At 36.7% G+C, this 25384-nt stretch overlaps 1 long non-coding RNA gene and 1 pseudogene across 1 annotated transcript in view; both read right to left on the bottom strand.

Moving 5' to 3' along the window:
- The window catches only part of LOC118546092 (uncharacterized), a 192669-nt gene that overhangs the window by 37198 nt on the left and 130087 nt on the right, over positions 1-25384 (bottom strand). The window lies entirely within an intron of this gene.
- LOC118546094 (keratin, type II cytoskeletal 8 pseudogene) lies at positions 13720-23719 on the bottom strand (annotated as a pseudogene).

Genomic DNA, 25384 nt, shown 5'->3' with positions numbered 1-25384 from the left:
CTCTGTCTCTCATTCTCTCTCTCGCAAATAAATAAAAAAAAAAAAAAAAAAAAAAAAAAAGAAAATCCAGACACCTTCCCATGAATTTATCACCATGCTATTAATGGATAGAGAAATTCCATGAAGCAATTTAAAGAGAATCAGGAAAGTCTATAAACTAAAAAAGATATATTTTGTTAGAGACATTTAAAAAAGAAACTTGAATGTTAAAATCTTAATTTTCACAAGGATATTTAATTGTCCTTATTAAATTTTCTCTTACATTATATACTCTGCCACTTGTACTACAAACTGTTGCCATTTCTTTACCAATGCTTATACCATTAGTCTGTACCAATTCTTAGGCTAATATATACCCTTGCATGCTTTTAACTCTCAAATGTCACTTCAAATTTTGGCAGACATACCTCTCTGGTATGTTAATATAAAATTATAATTCCAAATATTGGGTTTAACCTTGGCATTAGATTTAATGAAGAAAGAAAGAAAGAAGAAAGAAAGAAAGAAAGAAAGAAAGAAAGAAAGAAAGAAAGAAAGAAAGAAAAAGAAAGGGGAGGAAGGAAGGAAGGAAAGAAGAAAGGAAGGTAGGAAGGCAGGAAGGTAGGAAGGCAGGAAGGTAGGAAGGCAGGAAGGTAGGAAGGAAGAAAAGAAGTTGTTGAAACAATTTATTTTGCAATCTCAAAGTACTGGGTTAGCTTTTACTCTTTGTTTAGAACCAGAAAACATGGAAAAAGCTTGAGAAATTAGAAATTATTTATATAACACCATAAAAGTAAAATTACCCTTACATGTTCTGAATCTTCTCATCAAAATTAAATTGATTCTTATTTATTAAATTGTGTAAAGGTCTCCTGCTTATTCAGAGTTTTCAGTAATAGCTTTATTCTAAGGATTATCCGGTAAATGGAAGAGGGATATCCTTTACCATTCCTTCCAACAATTGTGGGTTCTACTTCCCTTCCTTTTGAAGCTAGCTAGCAATGTGACAGCCTTCAACCAATAGAAAGGATCTAAAAGGATGCTCTGTAACTTCTGACGCTGGGTCTTAAGAGATCTACATCCTCTGCTATCAGCTTTCTTGGAATGCTCCATTTAAAAAACTCCACCATGCTGTGAGGAAGCCCAAATAGCAACATAGAGAAGTCTTAAAAGCCCAGGGAAAGTGAGGAGTTTAGATCTACAACCCTTTTCAACTGAGAGTCACCAGGCTTTCCTGCTGTAAGAACCAGGTGAGCTAACAAGCCAAGATTAAGAACCAATTCCTGGTCATGTGATTTGGGCCATTTAGGACCGTCTAGCTCCATTGTGGCCACTGCAGTCAAAGCCATGGGAAGCAGTGAGGAGCCATCCCTGTCAGGCCCTGTCTGAACTATAAAATCATGACAAATGCTTGTGGACACTTGAGGTCAATGGCTACCAAATGTTTATGGAAAGGTGTATATGTGAGCCACTTATGATCTTTGTTGCACATTTCCTTTTTTTGTTTTTTGGTTTTGTTTTTTTTTGTTTTTTCTTTTATAACCCTTTAAAAAATGTAAAACTTCTTTTCACTCACAGGTAATACATAAAGAACCTATAAGCAGAGTTTGACCCATGGGTCATAGTTTGCCCTCCCCTGCTTTAAGCCACTAAATTTTAAGGTTGTTTGTTACGCAGCAATACATAGCCCAAACAGACTATATCATGTAACCTTTGGATTATTTATGTTCTAAATGATGCACTTGTTAAAATGTTTCTTGTAGAGAATTGATTATATTCACCTGAAGATCTAAACTGAATTTTCATAGCAGATTCAATATTATCACCCACTTCAATCAAATCACTCCCACTTTTTCCTCATTCACCAAATAAAAATATTAAAACAATATAAATTCTTTTACTGGTTAAAGATGCTTTACCCTTTCAACAAAAATTTGTTGAAATTAATAAATAAGAAAATAAATACGAAATATATAAATAAGAAAAATAACTTGTTATCCTAATAGATTTATTCTAACCATAATGCTGCATATCATTTTTTCACCAATCTTCAACACAGCATTTTTCTCTTTTGATTTTAATCATTTAGATATGTATATTTTTAAACTATTATCAGTAGATGCTCACCACTTTTGCTTGTCCTCTTTTGTATGCTATCTCTGTTAAGGACATCACCATCCTTGATTTTCTCAAGCTGGAAACATAAGGGTTAATTATCCTCAACACTTCTCTCTAACTCCATATAGTCAAATCATTTTTGTTTAGCTAGATATGATTTATAATTATTCTTCTCCATCATCCCAACTGCCATTGACTTTCATTTAATCCTTCATTATTTTGAACCGAATTTTTGATATATATTATCTCTGGCCACCAATGTAGATGCAACACAGAAATTCATGGGAACTTGCCTTAAAATTCTTAATATTAACTAATGGAAATTCCAGTCCTTATTTATTAGACATGGCTAAGACCAACTATACATTGAATAGATTCAATATCCCTTGCATGCAGGAAACTCTTTTTCTCTTTTCTTTTTTCTTTAATTAAGATTTTATTTATTTATTATTTGAGAGAGAGAGGGAGAGAGGTTGAGAGAACGAGTGGGAGGAGGGGCAGAGGGAGAAGCAGACTCCCTGTGGAGCAGGGAGCCCAATGTGGGACTCAATCCCAGGACCCTGGGCTCATGACCTCAGATGAAAGCAGACGCTTAACAGACTGAGCCACCCAGGCGCCCTCTTCTTCCCTTTCTTTTTCCATCATCCTTGTTATAACTTGAGAGTCTGTTTATCAGCTACTCACTTTTATCTACCATCTCTCTCATATCATCCAGGAAGTCCTTAGACATTAGGCAATGACAACCATTTTTTTTTCTTTACTTAAATTTCTCTAGATAAAAGTATAAATACCTACTACTTTTTATTTTGTCCCAATCTATAAATCCATTACCTTTAAAATAACTCCCAGCTAATTAATTGCCTTTTTAGTATGTAGACATTATCCAGTCACCACAAATCCCTGTTGCCTAAGGTATAAAGTCCTACTCTGTAGCTCAAACTGCATGCTTTTTATTGAATTGTCCCCAATGTAGCTTAACAATTAAATCAATTAGTCTTCTCTGATTGATTCTTAAACATCAACCATAATTACCTCTTTAATATACCTCAAGTAAGACATTTTCTTTCAATCTACTAGCCTTTGCACAAACTGATTCATTTCCCCCCCCCTTTCTCCACTTAACCAATCCTGATTCAGTCTAAATTTCACCTCCTTTTATAAACTGTCAAGACACATGTGAGCAGAATTAGTTGCTCCATTAGCTTTGTTTCCACAATATTCTTTGCATTTCTTATATAAACTCTATATTCTGATTAGATTTTGATTTCCTCAGGGAAAATGGCAGTGTAGTATTTACAGATGTTTGCACTGATTATTATTCACAGGTTCTCTCTCAGTGGAAGAACCAATACAAGTTGTTTTTTTTTTTTTTTTTTTCCCCTCAAATATCAACTTGCTTTGGTCAAGTTGTTAAAAAAGAACACTGCAAAAAAAAAAAAAAAAGAACACTGCATTTTTACTGATGTCCTATAAAAGTGGAGTTAATAAATAAAATAAACCTCTTTTTACACTAAAGTCAAAAATAAAATAAAATATACAGTGAAATACTCAGGGATTCTTTCCTCATAAAGATTCTCTGTTTATACTAATGAAAGTCAAATACACCTCAAACTTGATTTTTTTTTCATTCAAACGTAATCAGATTTTACCTGACATCACTGGATACCTGTATGATTTCTGTTATTATAAGGTAATTTTAAGAAATTACAAAATCACTGCAAATCAATAATCTGCATACTGTTGTAGGGAGAATTCTAAACCGTTTCCTTGATATCCTTCCGCTGATGATACACTGTATAATCCTCTCCTCTTCAGTGTGTCAGTGTGGGGGGAATGTGACCTGCTTCTAACAGTAGAATATGGCAAGGTGTTTGGATATTATGCCCATGATTAAGTCTTACATTGCATAAAACTGTTATCAGAATAGAGACAGAGAATCTCCTGCTGACCTGGAAGAAGTAATCCAGCATGCTGTGAATTGCCTATGAAGAGGGCCACATAGCAAAGAACTGCAACTGACCTTTATTTTTACTTATTTATTTATTTTTTTTAGAGGGAGAATGTGCATGCAAGCAGGGTGGGGGGAGGCAGAGAGAGAGGGAGAGAGAGAATCTTAAGCAGGCTACAGGCTCAGTAAGGAGCTTGAGGCACGGCTCGATTTCATGACCCTGAGATCATGACCTGTGCTGTAAATCAAGCCAGACACTTAACCAGCTTAGCCACCCCCACACTCCTGAAGTTGACCTTTAGATGTTGAGGGCTATAGTCAAGCAGCCAGAAGGAAAAGAATTTTCCTAACAACCTGAGTGGAACTGGAAACAGATTATTTTCCAGTTGAGCCTGCAGATGAGAATGCAGCTCAGTCGGCCACTTTATGACAACCATGTGTGACCTTAAGCAAAGGACCAGCTAAGCTGTTCCTGGATTCCTTACCCACACATAGTATGAGATGATACATGTATATTGTTTTAGGGCACTAAAATCTTAGCAATTTGTTACGCAGTTTTAGAAAACTAAGAGCAGTAATAGGATTCTAATACATATGCTCTTGGATGCTAAAGTCAGGTGAAGTGCCCTTCTTTAGATTTCACCTAATCTAGAATTTTTTCAATGCTGCAGTATAGGAACTTCAGGATACATGGAATCCCAGAAACTATTCAAAGATTACTTCGATGACCTTTCATCCCCGCTCAAAATGTTATTTAAATAAATTCATATTTGACCACATTCCTTTCAGTTTCCTGCTTATAAGATTCCCCCCTTTTCCTTTGTTTTATTGCTTTTGACCCCTCATTGCTGAAGCTTATTTACTCTAAAGCTAAGTGATCCTAGCCATAGATTCACATAAGCATGTTCTTTATAAAATATGCAAGAGTAAAGATTTTAGCCACAATTGTTTAAGAATGGTGTCTCTCCATAACTTTGGCCACTAGGCTTCACAGTCCCCTCTTGCAGGTGATTTTAAAATGGCTACAGTTATTTTTGGGATCCAGCTGTGGGAAGATGATTTGGGGCACAGTTAGTATTTAGCCCGATATATTTATGATCAGAGTAGCTTCCATATATTTTAAAGTTATTGCCAAACTTCCTTATGTTGGAATGTCCTCCAGAAACATTTTTATGGCCTGGACTTTTGACTCATACAAAGTGGTGAAAGAAAGGTTTGTACAATGGAGGCTTATACCACTCATTCTCTTAATTTTATCAGAGAAGAAGCTGCTTTCACAATACTTAAATTTGTTGACTCTTGCTACCTTGTAATTTTTAATATATTTTTATTTCAAGTTCATCTAGCTGCCAATTTGGATTTTTTTTTTTTAAGTGTAATGAGATTATCTGCCTACTATAAAGCTGTTCGGGCATTGCATTATGGGAATAAAACCACTTTAAGCATTCTAAAATGTATTTTCAAAATTTGAGAGATGAAACCCACACAAATGAAATGCTAAAGATTATTCCAAACGTTGATATGGCTCAAATATGTCTTTCAACTGCAATTCTAAAAGACATCTTGTAATCTTTAATAAAACCCATGAGAAATAACAGATGCCTGATTTGGACACTTTATGAAAGGTATCTCTTTTGTTGGCTTTATATTTGTTTATTGAAGAACAGAAAAATTTAGGTTAAAAATAAGTGGAATATGAAGCAATAATGATAAATATAAGCAGTAAAATAGGAAATATTTTGATATTAAGAAGTAAATTGTAACAAAAAATAGGTAATATTAAGTACAGTAATTCATTAAGAAGAAGAGATAAATTCTAAAAATAATTAATGTATAAGGTCTGGGTTTTGAGAATCCATTTATCTAAAATGATTAATCATAAAAACATATAACAAAATTTAAAATGCATTGTTCATTGGGTGTACCGATACCAACGGCAGTAACATAAAACTAATAAAATGTTATCCCCATAAAGATATTAAAGACAAAGTAGTTAATGAGTGAAAACTTAAAATTAGTCACTGAAGAAGAAATTTTAAAAGACCCTGAAATCTTACAGTTCATAAGTCAAAAATGTTTGATAAGGATTTCCCCAAATTTAACAACTCTAAAAAATTACATGACATAAAAATTATTTGAGACCCAAAGCTACTTTTCTAAACAATAATATTAACAATAAAAAATATGTCAAGTGTACCAAAGGAAAGACTTTTCTCTTTCCTTTAAAAAAAAATATAAAACATTTTCATATTAGGAGGTGATCACAGTGTGTAGTTAACAATATTATAAAAAAAGTAATATAGAGGCATGTCAGGCAGTTCATTAATAAAAATATGCTATTTTTTCTAGCTTTTGAATGTATGAGCCTCTTAAAATTTTAATGTGTTGTGATTTCTTTTCTCATATAAAATATATAGTCACTTTCATAATACTTGTATAGCTTTTTCTTAAAATAGTCCTCTTATATACCCTTGGAATCTATACCAACTTTGGTGTAGAAAGTGAAACCAAATGTTTTCCTTATAACTGCATGTTTTTTTCTGGTAGGAGGCAGTGGATGTTTTTCTGTTCACACTTTGAGCAAATACAGTTAGGAGTAAGGACATTCAGTCTGGGATTCATTCCCTCCTTCCAAGGCAGGTCAACTGTTTTCCAGCAATCACATTACACAGACACAGGGACAGTGTTGTTCAAAAACAAAAGTTTTTGAATAGAGGGTTCTGAAGGGAACTTCACAAGTTTTTAATATTCCATCTGTTGCAATAACATGAAAGGGAATGGATGACAGGGTGAGACAATGATTTACTTGAGCATAATACATAACAGTCATTGTTGGGATTATTTTTTTGTTATTTTTCTTTCTTTCTCTCTCTCTTTCTAAAGGAGGAGAATAAGTAAATTTCTGGTGAATGCTAGGGAAGCTTCATGTCTCTGAGGTGAATTTTGCAAAAATTCTCTTGAATCATTGATACCCTTAATTTAGTGCTAATGGATATGCTAGAGAATTCTGTGAAACATGCCATCAGAAAAGTCAGACCCAATTTCTGAAGAAGCTATTGATGCATGAGTTCTTGAAGAAATAGAGAAGGCAACAGTTTGTTAGTGTTTACTGATTTCATGGTATTCACTAGTTTCAGCCAGATTTTGATTCAAAAGGAAATATTTACAATGACTTCTTTGGCTGTTTTCATCGGTATATAGTTTACATGTGATAAAGTTCACCTGCTGACGTGTACAGTTCACTGATTTTAAGTAAATTTATGGAATGATGCAAGCATGATCATAATTTAGCAACACTTCCCCATCACACACTCTCCCCCCAACCATGTCTTAGCCTTCATCAGCCATAGGCAGCAACTAGTCTACTATCTTTCCTGATAGATTTTCTTATTTTGGATACTTCATATATAGAGAGAATCATGCAATGTCATCTTTTGTGACTTCTTTCACTTATCATAATGTTTATCCTCACTGTAACATATATCAGTTCTGCATTCATTCTATTGCCAAATAATATTCTAATGTATAGATATGTCACAATTTATTAATTAATCAGTTAATGGACATTTGGGCTTTCCAATTTTCAACAAGAATAATGCTAGAAAGTTCCAACAAAAGTGTGGAGGCAAAAAAAAAAATAATGCTGCTATGAACATTTATACACATATGTTTGTGCAGACATATGTTGTCTTGTCTATTGGGTAGATGCTTAGGATTAGAATTGCTGTATTACATGGCAACTCTATTTTTAAACTGCCAGTTTTCCAAAGTAGCTTGCACCAATTTATTCTTCCACCTGCAACATATGTGGGTTCCAATTTCTCTCCATCCATGTCAACACTTGTTACTGTCTGTGTTAGAGTTCTCTAGATTAACAGAACTGAGAGGCTATAAAAGGTGGTTTATTATGAGGAATTTGTTCACACAATTATAGGAGCTGAAAAACCCTACGATCAGCTCTCTGCAAGCTGAAGACGCAGGATAAGCTGTGATATAATCCAGTCTGAGTTTCAAGATCTGGAAACAAGGGGAGCTCATGATGTAAATCCCAGTCCATGAACAGGGGAAAAAGAAATGTCCTAGCTCAACAGTGAGTCAGGAAAAAAAGGGACCAATTCCAACTTCCTCTGCTTTTTGATCTATTCAGGCCCTCAATGGGTTGGATTATGCCTACTTATAGTGGAGAGGGCAATCTGCTTTATTGAGACTATTGATTCAAATACTAATCTCATACAGAAACACCTTTACAAACACAATCAGAAATTAAGTTTAACCAGATAGCTGGGCATCCCTGATCCAGTCAAGTAGAAACATAAAAGTAACTATAACATTGTCTCAATTTTATAGCCATTCTGGTGAATGTGAAGTAGTATATCACTGTGGTTTTTAGTTGCCCCACCTTAAGTAATGTTGGGCACCTTTTCATGTGCTTACTGGCCTTTTGTACATTTTTGGATAAATATCTATTAAAATACTCTGACATTTTAAATTGGATTATTTATCTTTTTATTACGGAGTACAATACTTTAATATTTTTATTAATAGACTATATATTTTTAGAACAGTTGAAGGTTTACTGAAAAATTGAGCCAATAGAACAGAGAATTCCCATATATTCCTACCTCCCCTTGCAGTTTCCTTTATTATTAATACCTTATCTTAGTATGATAATTCTGTTACCATTAATAAAGAAATATTGATACATTATTATTCACTAAAGCCCATCATTTATTTGGACTTCTTTTTAAAATATTTTTTCCTAATGTACGCAATTTTTGACATCAAAATTAAAGTAAATTTTTCAACCATTTTCTTTTCCTGTGGTTTCCCCACAACTTCATCACAAAGAAGGGAGCAGAATATATTTCTAAAGATAATAATGTCAACAGGACTTTTAATATATTTGGATATAGACCTATAGCAAATGAAGTTTGAGCTTTGTGGTCACTTTCATGAACCCCTCCCTCCCAATGCCCTGAGTGAAGCTCTAGCAGTGGGTTCATGTGATCATAATTTTTTTTTTAACTTAGAAAAGTTAGATACATACATATTTTTATAAAGAAGACTCCAAGACCCCCAAAAGTTGGATGAGGCCCCCCCAAATTCTTTATTATTCTATAATGTATGACAACACCAAATAGGTTTGGCATCAAATTTGCCATTGTGCATTAAAGATTTCCAGTTACCTATATTAACTGGCAGTAAAGGTAAGGGATTCCAATCAGAGAAAGCCCATGATGTGGGGCTCAAAAAAGAGTCATAGGAAAATATGTCATCTTTAATTATCCCTAAGGGGAAATGCCATATGCTTAGGAGAAAATGGAGAACAGGACAGCATCAGATGCACTCTGCTTGTTTGGGTCATTCTGATTCTGTTTGAATATTATCACTTCTTATGATTAATATTAGTCCTCTAAGGAATAAAGGCCCTTCATATTTAATATCTATCAATACATTTTTTATCAGGTCTTTTGAGCACATTTTTTCTTACATTATTCATGTCTACTCAAAGACTCTTGTGAGAAATTCCTCCTGAGTCTTAGTTTAAGAAAGTATAATGCTATAGGGCATATAATTTTATTTTTATCTTATGAATATGGCCAACTGTATGAATTATAAAATTTCTGAGATGGTTGCTAGACCAACTGTCCTAACCCTTGTTTGCTCACCTTCTGCATCTAGATTTACAGTATGTTATTTTATTTCATATGATAAGCTTTTTCAAGGCACCTTAAAATATATTTTAGAATATATTGGCATGACATAAATAGAAGTGTGGTATAAAAAACATAGATAATAATTAAATAATGAATACAAATGAAATTAAGTCATGGAATAAACCTAGCTTTATGGGTATGTCTCACTAGTTTTCTGGCATAGTTTAGAAGTTGAGAAAATTTACCTTAACTCTATTTTGCTATTTAAAATAAAGCTTCTTTTTTAGTGAGAAATCCGTGCTATTTCACATTCTAGAATTTGTTTTACCTAAATACTACTTCCATTTCACCCAAGTTCTATAACCTTGATTTTTATTTCTTGATTGGTTGATTGATAATTTATTGTTTTCACATATTAAGATCTTTTCACTACAACTCAAGACTCACCTGTCCAGCACTAGGATTGATCTTGAATCAATCCTGAGGAATATTTAAAGCATTTTGCCTATATATTTAGTATGTCTTGATTTGCTTATGTTTTCAAAAATCTATCAGTATATCTAACATTGTTATATTAGCACTCTCTGTTTTCTTAAAGTTTTTCTTGATTTTGTAACTCATTTAGTTTGTGCAGAAATTGAAGGCATCTCCTTAATTCAACCCTTCTTGGTGCCTTGTTCCACCCTTACCAAAACACTCACTCTAAACTAGATTGTTTCCCATACTCCCAGCCAGACATTAGATGGTTTATACAAAGCTTAATCCCAAGAGGTTCCCTACCTAGAATACCTTGTTTGTCCTGTCTAGAAATGAGTTGTTGTCTTGTGTTCATTGAGTCCTTAAAGACCTGCCCCCAAAATAGATTAGTGCTATTGGTCCCAGCTTTCCCATCTCCATCGACCCAAGCCACTAGGTTACAATAAGCCCAAAGAATTATGACACTGTCACCAACTTGTTCTCTTTCTTGAGGCGAATAAGCAAATAATGGAATTTATTCCAATTGTATAAATTTCTGTTTTGAAATGAGAGAGTGTTTCCATGTAGGATGGCAAAGAACATTCACAAGTTTAGGGAAACTTGATGTTTCATCTCAAAACTCTAGTTAAGGGGCCATGGAGTTCATCAAGTTACAGGAAACATCCTGATCGTCTTTTTGTCATTGTTTTTGTTTTCCATTTTTTAGGACAGAAAGATGATGAGAAATATTTTTCTGAAACTCAGACTCTCTCTTCAAAAAGTAGAACTGTAATAGCAATGATCTAGTCCAAGTTCTTCTTAGCTTTTCTGTTAAACATGCACATTTGTCCATGAGAGCTCTGCTTCTGTGGAATCTTTGTATCTTTTACACAAGAAATTTGGAAATGCTCTCACCACCAAATGTTTCCACAATTTAGACACTTTTTAAATTCTATATCAAACATTGATTTTTCAGAGAGAAAATAGCATCACTAGAGGCTTACTTATTACTGTCAGGTCAGATTTGTGTGTTTTTACACCAATGACGAAAAATCAGGGACCCTGTATTTTAGAGACAGTGATGAGTCCTAGGAATAAAAACACTCTTGCCCATGAAGGCAGATGTGCTACAAGTAATAGATGACAATATTTCAAGACTGAGCAAATACCATGGAGTGGAGATTGATAGATACAAAACCTGTAACAGGCAGATCCTTTAGAGAGTTTATGTATTGAACATTCCATAGCATTTTTATATTACAGATTGCTACAGTCATCATATTAGTCTGCTGCTATTATGGAAAACTTTCATAATTAATCATCAGAAACTATGCTAATAAATAGAAGAGGGAAAAGGATATTTTCTTCAAGGTTGTGAAATATATGATAGCATGGTAAATACTGGAATGGCCACAGACCTGAAAACAATGTCGTGTCATGACCATGATTTGTTTCTGGGTGTTCCATCATAAACACTGCCCTTTACACTTTGCACAGTGTACTTTGCACAGTCTACTTTTAGTAACAAAATTAGTACTTGTTGTGATATATTAAATCTTAAAAAGTTGAAGACCCAGGAGCATGCAAAATAAATTGTAAGACCTAAATAAATAATTTGTTAGTCGAGAGACCTGGTAATATTGCAAAAGCAAGCATCAGTGGTCTAATTCAGCAGTGGTGTATTTCTTGCTCGTAACGAGTACAGTCTGAGTTTGGTATCACTTTGTAAATTTTTTTCCAGGAATTCAGCTGCTTCTACCATATTGCTTCTCCATCTCAAGACATGGGCTCTTGGACAGCACAGGAGCCTGAGAGAGCACTTAGAATGCTCACATATTTTCTTAAACAAATCATCCTAAAAATGACACAGTTTACTTTTTTTTTTCTTTTTTTTTGACACAGTTTACTTTTGCTTACATCCCATTGGTAAGTACTGGGCAAGTGTCCCACTAACTACAAGGGGGCTTAGAAATGTGGGCCACACAGATGCACAGAAAGCTGAGAGCTAGAAATATCAATGATACTCCCAGACAGAAACCTGAGATGGTTTTCTAAGTGAGGTCCTGTTGATAATATGGTATCAATTCTGTCTAAGATATTGCTATTTTTGCTATCATGTTTTTAGATTTTATTTTGTATTATAATACATTTTTTTTTTTTTTTTGGTCAATCCTGCCAGGGACTGAACTATTCCCTGATTGAAATATATATTAACTTCTAGGTCCCTACGTTTAGAGAAATTAATTTACTTATATAAGAAATCGTAAGATAACCTATGAGTGTAATACATGCTATCCAGATGTCAGCATTTTCTGTGTAATTTCTACAGAAAACATGCTTTCTCACTGTACTTTCCCACCCATGGATTGCACAGAGATGGGACAGAATTAGGTATATAACAAAAAGGCAGTGATGGATAAGATTTAAAACCAGTCTGAAGCAACAGTTATTTCACTCTGCAGTATAATTTCCTCACCTCACCCCTACCACCAAAACAAAGGCTGCTAAAATTCAGCAATTCTACAATTCTGTCCAAGCATTAACTATGGATTGCACTGAGATACTTACATTAATTTCCTAGCCAAAGTTCTGCTTTCCTGATCACTGGTCAGTCATTCTCTCTGAACATAAAATAGAAAGAGATTTAACATTTTTAATACCATCAAGAAACATATAACTTTCATTCTTCTTAAATTGAATCCTTTTATAGTGTTCCATATCAGGAATCCACAAGGTTACTTAAATTGAATAAGGTTCTTTAGGGAAAAAATAATCCGTTATATAAATTTTTTAGTTTTTATTTCTCTTGTTTTTTCATGACTATAATATTAGGGCTAAACTTATTTGATTAATCCAAGCACACAAATTTTTATTTCTATTTAATTATGGTGTCAAGCATTTTAGGTTTAACAGTGTTTTAGGATTTAAAAACTGAGTAAAAACTTTACTTTTCAAAAATCATTAAATATTAATTTAGAAATATCTCTATATTGGGGCGCCTGGGTGCCTCAGTTGGTTAAGCAACTGCCTTCGGCTCAGGTCATGATCCTAGGATCCTAGGATCAAGCCCCACATCCAGCTCCTTGCTCAGCTGGGAGCTTGCTTCTTCCTCTCCCTCTTCCTGCTACCCCGTCTGCTTATGCTCTCTCTCTCTCTGCCAAATAAATAAATAAAATTAAAAAAAAGGAAATATCTCTATATCCAAGGAAATTTTGCTTTTAAATTGATGCATAACCAAATTTTGCTACAAAAAGCATATCATGATACATTGAACCATGCTCTAGTTTCAATTTGGAAAATAACCTTGGGGGGAAGAAATGGGGAGATGATATTGGCAGAGCCATCTGAAGCTTTATTTGGGAAAGGACATTTAAATTGGCTTTTAGTTGTGGGCATCGGCAAGAAGGGGTAGCCAGGGCAGTAGACTCCCCACAAGGGTAGGTTGAGCACTGGGACTGAGCCTCTCAGGTGGGTCTCCTCTTCCCAACGCTCCCCTGCACAGCTCCTTCCCTCTATGGCGTCCACAGAAGCAGGAAGGCTGAGAGAGACCACAGAGGCTGTTCACCTGAAGAGGACATCAGACGACTCGGACACCAGCCTCCCATTGCGGATGTCTATCTTCTTCACAACCGCAGCGTGGGAGTAGCTGACGCGGCTGAAGGAACCGGAGTGAACCTGGGCCAGAAGGAGCTCAGGCTACAGGTGAGGCCAGGGCTCATGAGGCCCCCGTAGGCTGAGCTCAGTCCACCTGAGTGCAGCTGATGGCTTTAGTATGGATACTCATGTTCTGCATCCCAGACTCCAGTCGGGTCTCCTCACCCTCTAGTGGCTTGTGGTAGGTGGCGATCTCCATATCCAGGGCCAGGGTGACGTTCAGAAGCTCCTGGTACTGGCACAGTTGCCGTGCCGGGTCCTGCTTGGCTCGCTGAGGAGGCGACCTCTATCTCGGCCAGCTTGGCATTGGCGTCCTTAACAGCCAGCTACCTGTGCTGCTCAGTCAGCATCACCGATGGCTGCCTCCAGGGAAGCCCTCTGGCCTTTGAGGTCCTCAGTCTCATCCTGGCGTTGGCTAATATTCTGGTTCATCTAAAAAATCTCTGTCTCTCTGCGATAGAGGTCATCCCGGTGCTTCCTAACCAATGTCTGCAGCTCCTAGTACTTGATCTGGTACATGGTCTTGGCCTCAGGCCGGCTGCGGTTGGTGATGTCCTCCTACTGGTCCTTTGCCTCTACAATGATGCCGTCCATGTCCATGTCTATGGACAGCACCATGGACGTGTCAGAGATCCGGGACTGCATCTCACGGATCTCCTCTTCATATATGTGCCTTCAGCTGATCTCATAGGTCAGCCCTTCCAGGCAGGATTCCAGCTCTACCTTCATCCACATCCTTCTTGATGAGGACAAATTCATTCTCCATGAATGCATGCTCTTTGATCTCCTCGTCTACTTATTCTTGAAGTCCTCCACCAGCCCTTGGAAGTTGCCAAGCTCCATCTCTGGCTTCAGCCTTTCCTGGCCCAGTGTGTCCAGCTGCAGCCAAAGGTTGTTGATGTAGCTCTGGAGCATGTTGTCCATGTTGCTCTGAGCTGTTTTCTGCTGCTACAGGAAGCTGCACTTGGTCTCCAGAATTTTGTTCTGCTGCTACAGATGCCATACTTTATCGATGAAGGAGACAAACTTGTTGAGGGTCTTGATCTTCTCCTTCTCCTGAGTATGCACAGCCTGGATGTTGGGGTCCACCTCCAGCTTAAGGGGGCTGAGAAGGCTCTGGTTCACTGAGACAGCTGTGATGCCCCCCATACCCCTGGCCTCACCATATCCCCCAACCATCTCATGCTGGTGCCCAAGCCACCCCGAAGCTGCCGCTCCTGCCCACCTGGGAGAAGGCTGAGGAGCTGATGTGGGGGCCAAGTATGCACGTCCACAAGCAGCTACTGAAGGCCTAGGGTCAGAGGTGGACACCTTGTAGGACTTCCAGGTCACCCTGATGGATGTGGTGAAGGCTGGAGTAGAGGCAAATAAGCTCAACCTGACAGAGGTTTGAGAAAGAGTCAAGAAGCTGCTTCTAGGTCAACTTTGGAAAAATTTTGAGCAATAGATATCAACATTATAAGTGATTTTTTTTTAAATTTAGTAAAAATTTAAATTAAAATATACTCTTTTATAACTGAATTTTTCTTAGTTAATTTTGGACTTGGAGTAATTGTATTGCACATTATTTAGCACCTTTTTATATATTTTACTGTTCTTTATTACTTTGGGTTTTCTAATACCACCTTTAAGTTTAAAAACAATAAAATCAAGTCTGATATTAATGTTCTAAATTTTCGTTCCGTGACCATTGATTTCTCCAATCCTTTATCCTGTAACTTATCTATTTGTATGTAAAAGTTTTCAGAGGACTCAGACTGTAAAATACAACACTACATGTGTCCAGAGTTTTAGAAGTAGTTTATGTGTAAAACAATGGTGATGTCAGTTGCTGATTTGGCAAAACTAGTTGTTAATAAATTTATCAATCTCTTTGCAAAAAAAAAAGCTGAATTATAAACAAATTGATGCAATCACTTAATGTTTATGGTAGTACACTGTTGAAAAGGCATGTTTCCCCCCACGTCTTTGTGTCCATTTTTTATTAACACTGACTCCTCCCATGCATTTTACCAAGTGAGGAAGCATTTATTTTAATGCTAGATCTGAGAGGCAGAAATGGGAATGCAGATTAATGTTAGCAATATCTACCTTCCTGAAGAAAATGAGATCCTTTTTTTATTTTAACTCCTTATGCGATAGGTAATATAGGGGCATCCTTCTCTAGAGATGTTTGTGATTGTTCACATCTGCTTATAACTGGTAACATAATACTAGTATTAGTAAACCCAGTTACCTCTTTCTAACACAGGGTAAGCATCAATAAAGGTGACCCATTGCCATGGATCTTGGAAATATCTCTATTGATCTCAAATTTGAATAAGGTCTTTTCCTTGAAAAACTGAGATTTCTGCTGGAATTTTAGAAGTGTATTTATTTGTTCTTTCTGATATGCTACTATAAATGATTAATTTATTAATGGCATTTTTGAAAATATTATCTGAATGAACTTTTCACTGATAATTATTATAGGTGATTTTTTCAACAAAAAATTTTAGGATATAAAGAAAACTTAGAAATGTCTTGAATACACCTCAGATTTTATAGAATGATTTTCTTTTCAGGGGATTCATTTTATATTGCATATATTACACTCACGGAAACATATACTAAGTTTGGCAAAAATTATTAAATGTTATGAAAATCTATAAAATTATTGAGGATTTAATGCATTTATTTTCTTATACAAAACCATTGATGATAGATACAGATACAAGCATGTGTTTTTTAACTAAATATGCTTTGTTTCTATGCTATTTCCTTACACTGGGTAATTTAAATATAAATATTTTAAGAATGAGAATATTTATCACAAATATTTTTTTTTTTTTTTAAAGATTTTATTTATTTATTTGAGACAGAGAGAATGAGAGAGAGAGAGAGCACATGAGAGGGGGGAGGGTCAGGGAGAAGCAGGCTCCCTGCCGAGCAGGGAGCCCGACGCGGGACTCGATCCAGGGACTCCAGGATCATGACCTGAGCCGAAGGCAGTCGCTTAACCAACTGAGCCACCCAGGCGCCCTATTTACCACAAATATTAATGAGCAAATATTTTTAAAAACTTTTCCAAAAGTAAAAACCTGAAATGCGCAAATGTGCAGCTTTATCCACAAGTTGTTGTACCAGTTGTAACAGTAGTAAATAGTTGCTGTTAAACCAACCGTTACGGATATTGAATCAAACTGCCAAAATGTCCTACACTTAGAGTATATTGTTGGATTTAGTCTGCCAATATTTTTAGAGTTTAGTTTCACATTTGTTCGTAAGTGTTATTATACTGTAATTACTTTATTTCAAACTGTCTTATTAGTTTCTGGTATAAAAGTTTTTGCTAGCTTTATAAAGTGACAAGGAGCAGGATTTCTCTCTTTCAACTATCTGGAATGATTTATAAAATTTTGGAATTACTTGCACCTTAAATGGTTGATAAAACCTCGTGATAAGATCATCTAAGCTGTATGTGTATGTTTGATTACTAATACAATTTATTTAATTGTAATAGGCTTATCACATTCAGGTTTTCTATTTCTTTTTTCATCTGTTTTTGAAAGTTTTTTTTTTTTTTTTTAATAGATATGTGTCTGTTAGATCTACATTTTCAAATGTTGGCATAATTTGTTTATATCCTCTCTTTTTAAAAAAAAAAATATTTTATTTCTTTACTTGAGAGAGACAGAGAGAGCAAGTGGGAGAGAGAGCACAAGCTGGGGTGGTGGTGGGGGGAGAAGGGGCAGAGGGAGAAGCAGATTCCGCACTGAGTTGGGAGCCCGATCCAGGGCTCCATCCCAGGACCCTGGAATCATGACCTGAGCCAAAGGCAGACATTTAACCGACTGAGCCACCCAGGCACCCCTATATTCTCTTTTATTATTCCTGACTTAGTTTTTGTAGCTTTGTTCTCTGTCTCTGCCTCTCTCTGTCTCTTATCTCATAAAAAGTATGCTTGTCTTATAAATTCATCTCAATTTCCAATATTAAAAAAATATATAAGGATAATATTAGCCAACATATTTTTATTTTGTAGAAAGTTGTGAGATAGTAGGATAAAGGGCCAAGCAACATTTGCAGATAAAAGGTGAATGCAAACCTCATACAAATTGTTAATCCTATAAATAGATGAATAGATGATAGATCAGATAGAATTTAAAAATATAATAAACTTGAAGTTAGAGTAATGTAGTTTTAAGCTACTTTAAATCAGTTTTATGACAATTAGCTTGATAATGTTCCTTTACTAAGATAATTATGTACATTTTACACGGGAACTCACTCCTGTATCCTAAACACTTCAGCAAAGATAAATGCATTTTTTAAATAAATTCTATTATTAATCTATGGAATTTTATCTTTCCATAAATTAAGTTGGTGATATTTCACTTAAGTAAGTAGATGTTTCCACCAGCTTCTCAGTAGGAATAGAGCTAGGACTAAGAATAAGGACTCTGTTTTACCAGATGATCAGGAATGTGCTAGAATTCCTTCGGGTCATGAAGATCATTTAACTCTTAAAGGGGATTGGCTTTGTTTTCTTTTAGAGTCTTTATTTTTATGTCTAGCACAGGAGGGTTGAAGAGGGTGAAAAACATGGCTTTCTGTTTAACAATCAGTTAGTTCACCATTCAAAATCATTTTGTTCCATTTTCTTCAGGCAATGATAGGCCTGAAAGAAATGTAGGGTTTTCCACCAAACTACCTTTATTGAATAGTTGGAATGATTGACAACTCAAAAAACTTTTTTCAAATATAGTAATTAACAGCAGTAATCCTTCCACACAGATGATCTGCTATCAAAAGCATCACAAAAAGGCATCCCAAACTTGAAATGATGGCTTAGGTAAGTAAGGTATGAAAGTCAGAACAAGCCAGGCACTTTATCTCTCAAATTTTAATGATGGAGAAAACACACTTTGAGCTTTCCTTGAGAAATAGCAAAACCTTAAAAGAAAATTTTAAAAAAAGAAAACTTTGAGATGGTTCTCAACAGATATGGGATGGTTATGCTCAAAATACTCTATCTTATGTGATTAAATATTTCAAAATAAATAATGAAGCAAGTTCCCTTTTGTCTGAAGTCTTTATTTGTCCCCATGTTATTGGCTTTCCTTTTTCTTTCCTTTCTTTTTCTTTGGGATTTGCCAAGATGTCTGTTTGCCATTTTACTAAAGTTATCATCATTTTGTTTTTCCATATACTGTCACATGGACAAACTCTTTTATTTCTGTGTGGACCTTATAATCATTACAGTTTAGGAAATTAATTTACCTTTTTACATGATGAAAAAAAAGAACTCTTCTCTTTCTATTAGGCCAACATTCTACTGCACTGAATGCTTGCACTTTCAAAATACAAGTTAAACTGTTCTTTATTTACATGGCTGTTTAAATGATGCATGGTATTACATATTGAAGTTTGTGGTGAAATTAATTGCATGTTTCTAAATATGTGACTGCTCTATCACTTTCACTCCTGTAAAAATGAGATGTTGATTTTTACCAAATTTCCCTTGGTATTAAATCTTTAGCATAAATGAATATAATTGCTTTCTCATCTAATAGAGCTATCTCCATAATACAGAAGATATTCTTTGGTGTTAAAGTAATGTCATCTAGTGAACTTGGTCTAACACCTCTTTTCAGTAAACTCTGACAAATTTAAGTTTTGGTGCAAGTAGGCTGTTTCAATTTCTTTCTCTTCTTTCAGTATTTTGCTGTAGTTGCTGAATAGTTTCTTAGCAAGGAAAGAAAAAGGATTAACTTGACTAAAACCCAGTTAAAATGCAAATGAAATGAATTTCTGGGCAATAAAGCATGCATTAAGCTGTAACTCTAATGAGCATAATAGTAAAAAGTCCCTGGAATATTTTATGCACCTCTATCTATTTCATCTTTATGTTCATTTAGATGTAAGTCTTCCGATAATTTTAGAGGTTTTGCATTCTGCTTGCCACAAACATGATTAACAGGTTTATTGCTCCGTTTTCTCCAGAGATGGCTTCAAACCTACTTAATTTCACTCTCCTGAAACCAAACCACGAAGCCCAAAAAGATTCTTATCTGACTTCTAAGATTTATGCTTATTTCATAGGGATGACTGAAATTCAATATTAACGGCAGTATGTAATATACAATAGTTAAGTGTAGTTAAGAGGCTCTGACGTTTGTTTTGCGATGAAATATTTAAAACAAAAGAAATTTAATGTTTGTGTTATATTGGTGTGTTAATTATTAGGGTAGAGATAAGAGGGAATGATTTCTTTACGGAAACAGAGACACTAGTTCCTCTTATCAGCCTGCAGATGGAGGATAGCCTATCCAGGAGGGCTGCAGAGGAGGGGTCATTTTGGTGATAGATTTTGCTGAGTTAGGTATTCCTTTTGTTGAGCTAAGCCCAAGTTTAAGCAAATGTAACTAGGTCGTTTCTTTTACCTTGTTAGGCTTATTCACAATGTTCTCAAAAGCCTTTTAAAAATTCAGAGGATTTTAATATATTATCCTATAAAATAATTGTATAATCTATTATTATAATAGATCATAAAAGAGTATGGTTATTATAGAGTAAGTACTATTCCAGAATCATAAAATGTTAATAAGTGTTCAAGGTCAAGAAAATATAGCATAGGTTGAGAGTTAAGTCTATAGAAGCTGGTACATTACGAGTTGAAATAGCTGCAAAAGATTCATGAAGTCTATTCTATGCCAAGAACAGTATCCCTGAAACTAATTTAAATGATTAGTTTTACTTTTTTCATGTTCATCCGTTAGAAAGCATATGGTATAGCCTCAATGATTACAGCAATATAAAAGGACCATTTGCTACTCATGGCAATGTTGTGACTATGAGATATAGGGTCAAATAGAACAAAAGAAAAGCAGTCTTAAAACTAAAAGCCATAGAAATGTATTATTTAATGTGCATTATCCACTTTCCATACAGTATGCTTTTTGATACTGAAAGAAGGTATTTTGGCCTCAACTCTATGTTCCCATATTAGATATATAGAGTTGGTGGGGCAAATGAGTTACTGAGTAGGTGGCCCTCTCTACTAATCCTATTTGATCGACTATCTCTGGACTCTTTCTTTCCAAAGCCAGATTATTAACTTTGCCAATGGCCCCACAAATGAAAGAGCCTTCATCAAGTATATGCTCTGTCCTCTAGGAAATACAAAATGCAGTGCTGCCTGGTGACTCAGAAAGCACTTTAAATACTGAGGAAATGTAACTCTTTTACTGTCCTATTTAAATTATTCTTTCTACAGTTAAAATTGAACTGTTATTCTATCATAAAATATGTACCTGTATACTCATTTGCATTCATAGAGTCGTGGAGTCCTTAATCTTCACTTCCTTGAAACAATTAATTCTATTCCAGTCATGCTCTGGGTACTGCTCTTTCCTGCCATCCCTATCTGGCTCCGCCTCCACATTCTTTTTGAGTTCTTCCCTATTATTAAAGAGAACAGAAACAACATGAATATGCACTTCCTGTGCTTATCTGAGGCAGCAGTGCTCTGCCTCCATGAGATGTTTCTTCTTCTAATTTGTAATGTAGTATTTATTCATTAAGGTAATGTACTATTTCAGTCATTCATGGTGGTGGTCGACAGTCTACATTCTTGCAGAACTGTGTAGATAGATTATTGGCTCTGACACAAGAAGTTTAGGTCACTTGACTAAACACCACCATTATCGTTCGGCTGTCCAACACTTTTCCCTCTCACATCCATGTGTGTATAAATCACCCTGTATTTGTTAGAGAACTTCTATCTTCATTGAGTAGGATATTCTTCTAGTAAACCTTCAGTCATGGTGCCAACATCCTGGCCGACATCACCCACCTCTGTGATCAATTCAGGGATGAGCACATGATTGGTGGCTTGATCAAACACTTCCTAGTAGCTATTCTACTACAAAGGGAAGGGATAATTTTTTCTTTGTTTTGATGTAATTTATTTGTATAACCCAATATCAGAATAAGAAGTCTTTGTTCTCATATTATTTTTTCTATCTAGAAAAATAGCATAAAACACACTGTTGGTTTGAAAGTACCTAGGAGGTAATGGGAAATAGGTCCTGTATTCAGAGGGAGGGAGAGATGGAAGAAAGAGGTAGGCCACCCCATATTGGTAGGTTGCAGGTTTAACAAGCAAGGGAACTTACATACAAGGCTTGTCTTGGATGGCAGTAAGACAAATAGATCTCCCCACCTGCCTTCCAAATCTTAAAAGTTTATATAGAAGTCTTAACTGGGTTCAGTCACATATACTGTCCATATGGTCTTAATACCACATCACTATCACAAGGCTATGTCCTTGGAGCACTTTTCTGGGAGCAAGGAAAGCAAGCAGAACCCACATTCCAAGGATAGGGTCAGGGTGAGGAGCCTCCAATTGCCCACAGCCAGCTCAAGGGTCAACTAGCTGTCACTTCCTCTTCAAAATCTCCTTCAACACTCTACCCCTCATGACTGGCTCTTATAATCCCACATGCCCCCTTTTCCAAAATGTGTCTTGAGCAGTCAGCAAAGGGATTCATTAGCATAGAGGTGGCTATCTGGCTACATTGGAGGCACATGCAAGAGAAAACTTGGATTAAGACAATGACTTCCAAAATTAGTGACAACTTTTTCAACCAAGATCCAGGATCTGAACCACTGATTTATTAAATTCCCTAGGCTGGGGGTTGGATCACTCATGGCTTTCATATGTATCCTTATGTGATTTAATAAAGATAATAAATTAGCAGACTCATCAAGTAAGAATAGACAATATTAGGTTAGGGTGATGGCACAGGTGTCACATTGTGAGCCCATCCTGTTTTGGAGGACAGCTTTTCTCATTAGAGGCATTTCAGTGTTCAATAAGGACAGCCTTTGTTGGCTATTACTCAAAGTTTGATGAGTAAATTTGGTAAGGGTTTTGTATGTGCTATAACATCTTCTACGCCAATGGAGGGAACAAAGATGGCGGCCAAATGATCATACCAGTGAAAGACACAATGTGCCTACCTGGCTTTAAAGAGAAAGCTTGACAGCCATTGTTATTGTGGAGCAGATTCCACCTCTGTGTCCAGGAAGAACCGAGGGTGTGATGGTCCAACCACTCAGGTGCAAACCACATTTTGTGCTGCACAAGCATTGGATTCCATTTAGAGCTACCAAATAAGTATCTGGAAAGTGCAACCAGGCGGTGCCAAATGAGTCAGTTTCCCTTAACGTGACAGAATGACTACACAGTTTCAGGGATATCCATCCCATGTTTCCAGTACAATTGGGTTGATTCTGTTCAGAGGGATTTTTCTGTTCCCAAAAGAGGAGTTCCCAAGGTGCTCAAATATCCATGACATGGAGTAAGCCATTCCCAAACCTGAGCATAGCCACCCAAGGTTCCAATGGCATTATTTCCAGGACCTTTTTAGTCAGCAATTTGATAGACTGCCTTTATAGTTTGTCTGGCAGAGAAAGAACACTCATGTCCAGTGTTATTAATACTATGTGCTAATGGCGAGCTTTCTGGATCAGTATTGGTAACACCACATGAACTAAGAGTACTAGCCCTAACTTATTCTTCTTTAACATACTATTTAAGGGCCTTCTGGTCCTTTCCTTAGAGAGGAGATACCCACCATGGCAATTCTGAGGAGCTAGAGAGAGGCAACATTTGCCTCCATATCCAAAAGTTCGATAGATCATTTTCTTGGGCATGTGAGTGGGCCCACTGTAGGAAGGTATTTCCATCAGGTGATAGAACATCACAGGAGCAGCAGAAGTCTAAAGCCAAAACGACATATTTGATAGAAACTTGCATGGGGAGGTCTTCCTCTTCTACAAGAATTACACTTGTGGCCTGATCTTTAGATGGTGATGTGGCTGCAGCTTTAGGAACTGACCCATATGTGCATACCAACATTGTTGGCCGGGGTGGGGGTGGGGGGGGAATGAAGAGATGTCAGGCATGAAGAGATGGACTGGGGGCAGGATATGCCAGACCAGGACCCCAACATTCTCCTTTCTTTTGATGGTGCATGTTTCATTCCAAGCATCGCTTGTTTCAACAGGTCTGGCTATAGCAGGACAACAAGATGTGAGTGGATACTGAGTAGTTTCCCCTCATCCAGGAGTCAGAAGTAACTCACCCATCTTGGCAGGACAACCCATTGCAATGCCAGTCGATAATTCCTTTTCCAAGGGTGATGACACTTGGGTGTTCTCAGCAGCATAGCATGTTGATCCATGTTGAACTGAGGCAATGGCTGTCCTTTGTGTCTTCCACACCTTTATGGTGTTGTGTGCCTCGGCAAGGGTCCCCGGTCTAGTATATGGGGCAAGCGGGCCCTGCTGGTCGATCATTCAAATGCATTAAAGCCTGGGACAGTACTTTTGTCTGCCCAGCCAAGGTGGTTTTACCTGTTAACAATTTAATTTACTGCTTTAATATTCCATTTCTCCTTTCAACCAACCCTGCTACTTGTGGGTTATAGGGGAAATGGAACCTGCATTCCATGGCATGCTATTTTGCCTAGTCTTACACATTATGACCTTTAAAATGTAATTCCTGATCACTGTGTATTCGATGAGGGTATCCACACACAGTGTTCAGTTTCTCTAGTCCCCTAATGGTAGCAGACTAGTTAGCACGAAGGCAGGGGAAAACTTGGGTTAGGTTAGATGTTAGTGTCCACAACCAAGGCATATTTAGAGACCTCACTCAGAGGGAAGAGGCCAATATAATTAATTTGCCAATCCCACACCAGCTGGGAACTCCAATGGATAGCCCCAGATTCTTTTGGCAGTTGCCTTGGGTGTTGTTTAGAATACACTAGACACGCTTACTGCATTAACCAAAATACTGTACTTCAAGGACAATCCAGCATTGTTGGCAATATGCCATCTTACATGTGCACTGTGATGGTCACTCTTTCTATGCATCCAATCTGCAATATCTACTTCAGGGTCAGTAGATAGACTCATACTTGAGCTAAGGCATCAGCACCCTAATAACCAGGGGATGTCCAGTGCCTTATGAGCTGGGACATGAAAATGTGAGCACTGCCTTAGTCTCTTGTAGATGGACCCAAATGTCTTTGCAGATATCTTGCCCCCATAAGGGCTTATTTATGATCATCCACCCCTTGGCTTTCTATTGCCCAAGCCTGAGGGCTAATCCTCTTAGAGCTGCTTAACTCTCAGCATATAGGGTTAACAGCCAGGGCTCATAAGTAGTCACCAGGAACACTGCTCTGAGCTCAGCGCATTGGCTGCGGCACTTGTCGCTATGTGAGAAGCTCTACATAAAGGAGTACCATGCACACTACTAGAAACTGTTGCTCTACGGGGGTGTAGGGTTTCCGCCCCCTTCCAGAGCTGAGACCAAAGTCCCAGGGTCACTTGCGCTTTGCTAATCACAGCTTCTGGGACAACAGGGTCTTGCCCAACCACATAACTCCCCAAAACTTCATGGTGGTGTCTGGGCCTTGAATTTTCTGTGGGTTCACTGCCCATCCTCTCCCTCTCAAATGCTCCAGCAAAGCCTGCAAGCTCCACCTCATACCTGCAGCAGAGGCAATCTTCACAT

The sequence above is a fragment of the Halichoerus grypus genome, chromosome 2 (assembly GCF_964656455.1).
Source record: "Halichoerus grypus chromosome 2, mHalGry1.hap1.1, whole genome shotgun sequence".
NCBI lineage: Eukaryota > Metazoa > Chordata > Mammalia > Carnivora > Phocidae > Halichoerus > Halichoerus grypus.
The sequence above is the reverse complement of the archived record's forward strand: the minus strand, read 5'-3'. Positions and strand labels throughout refer to the sequence as shown.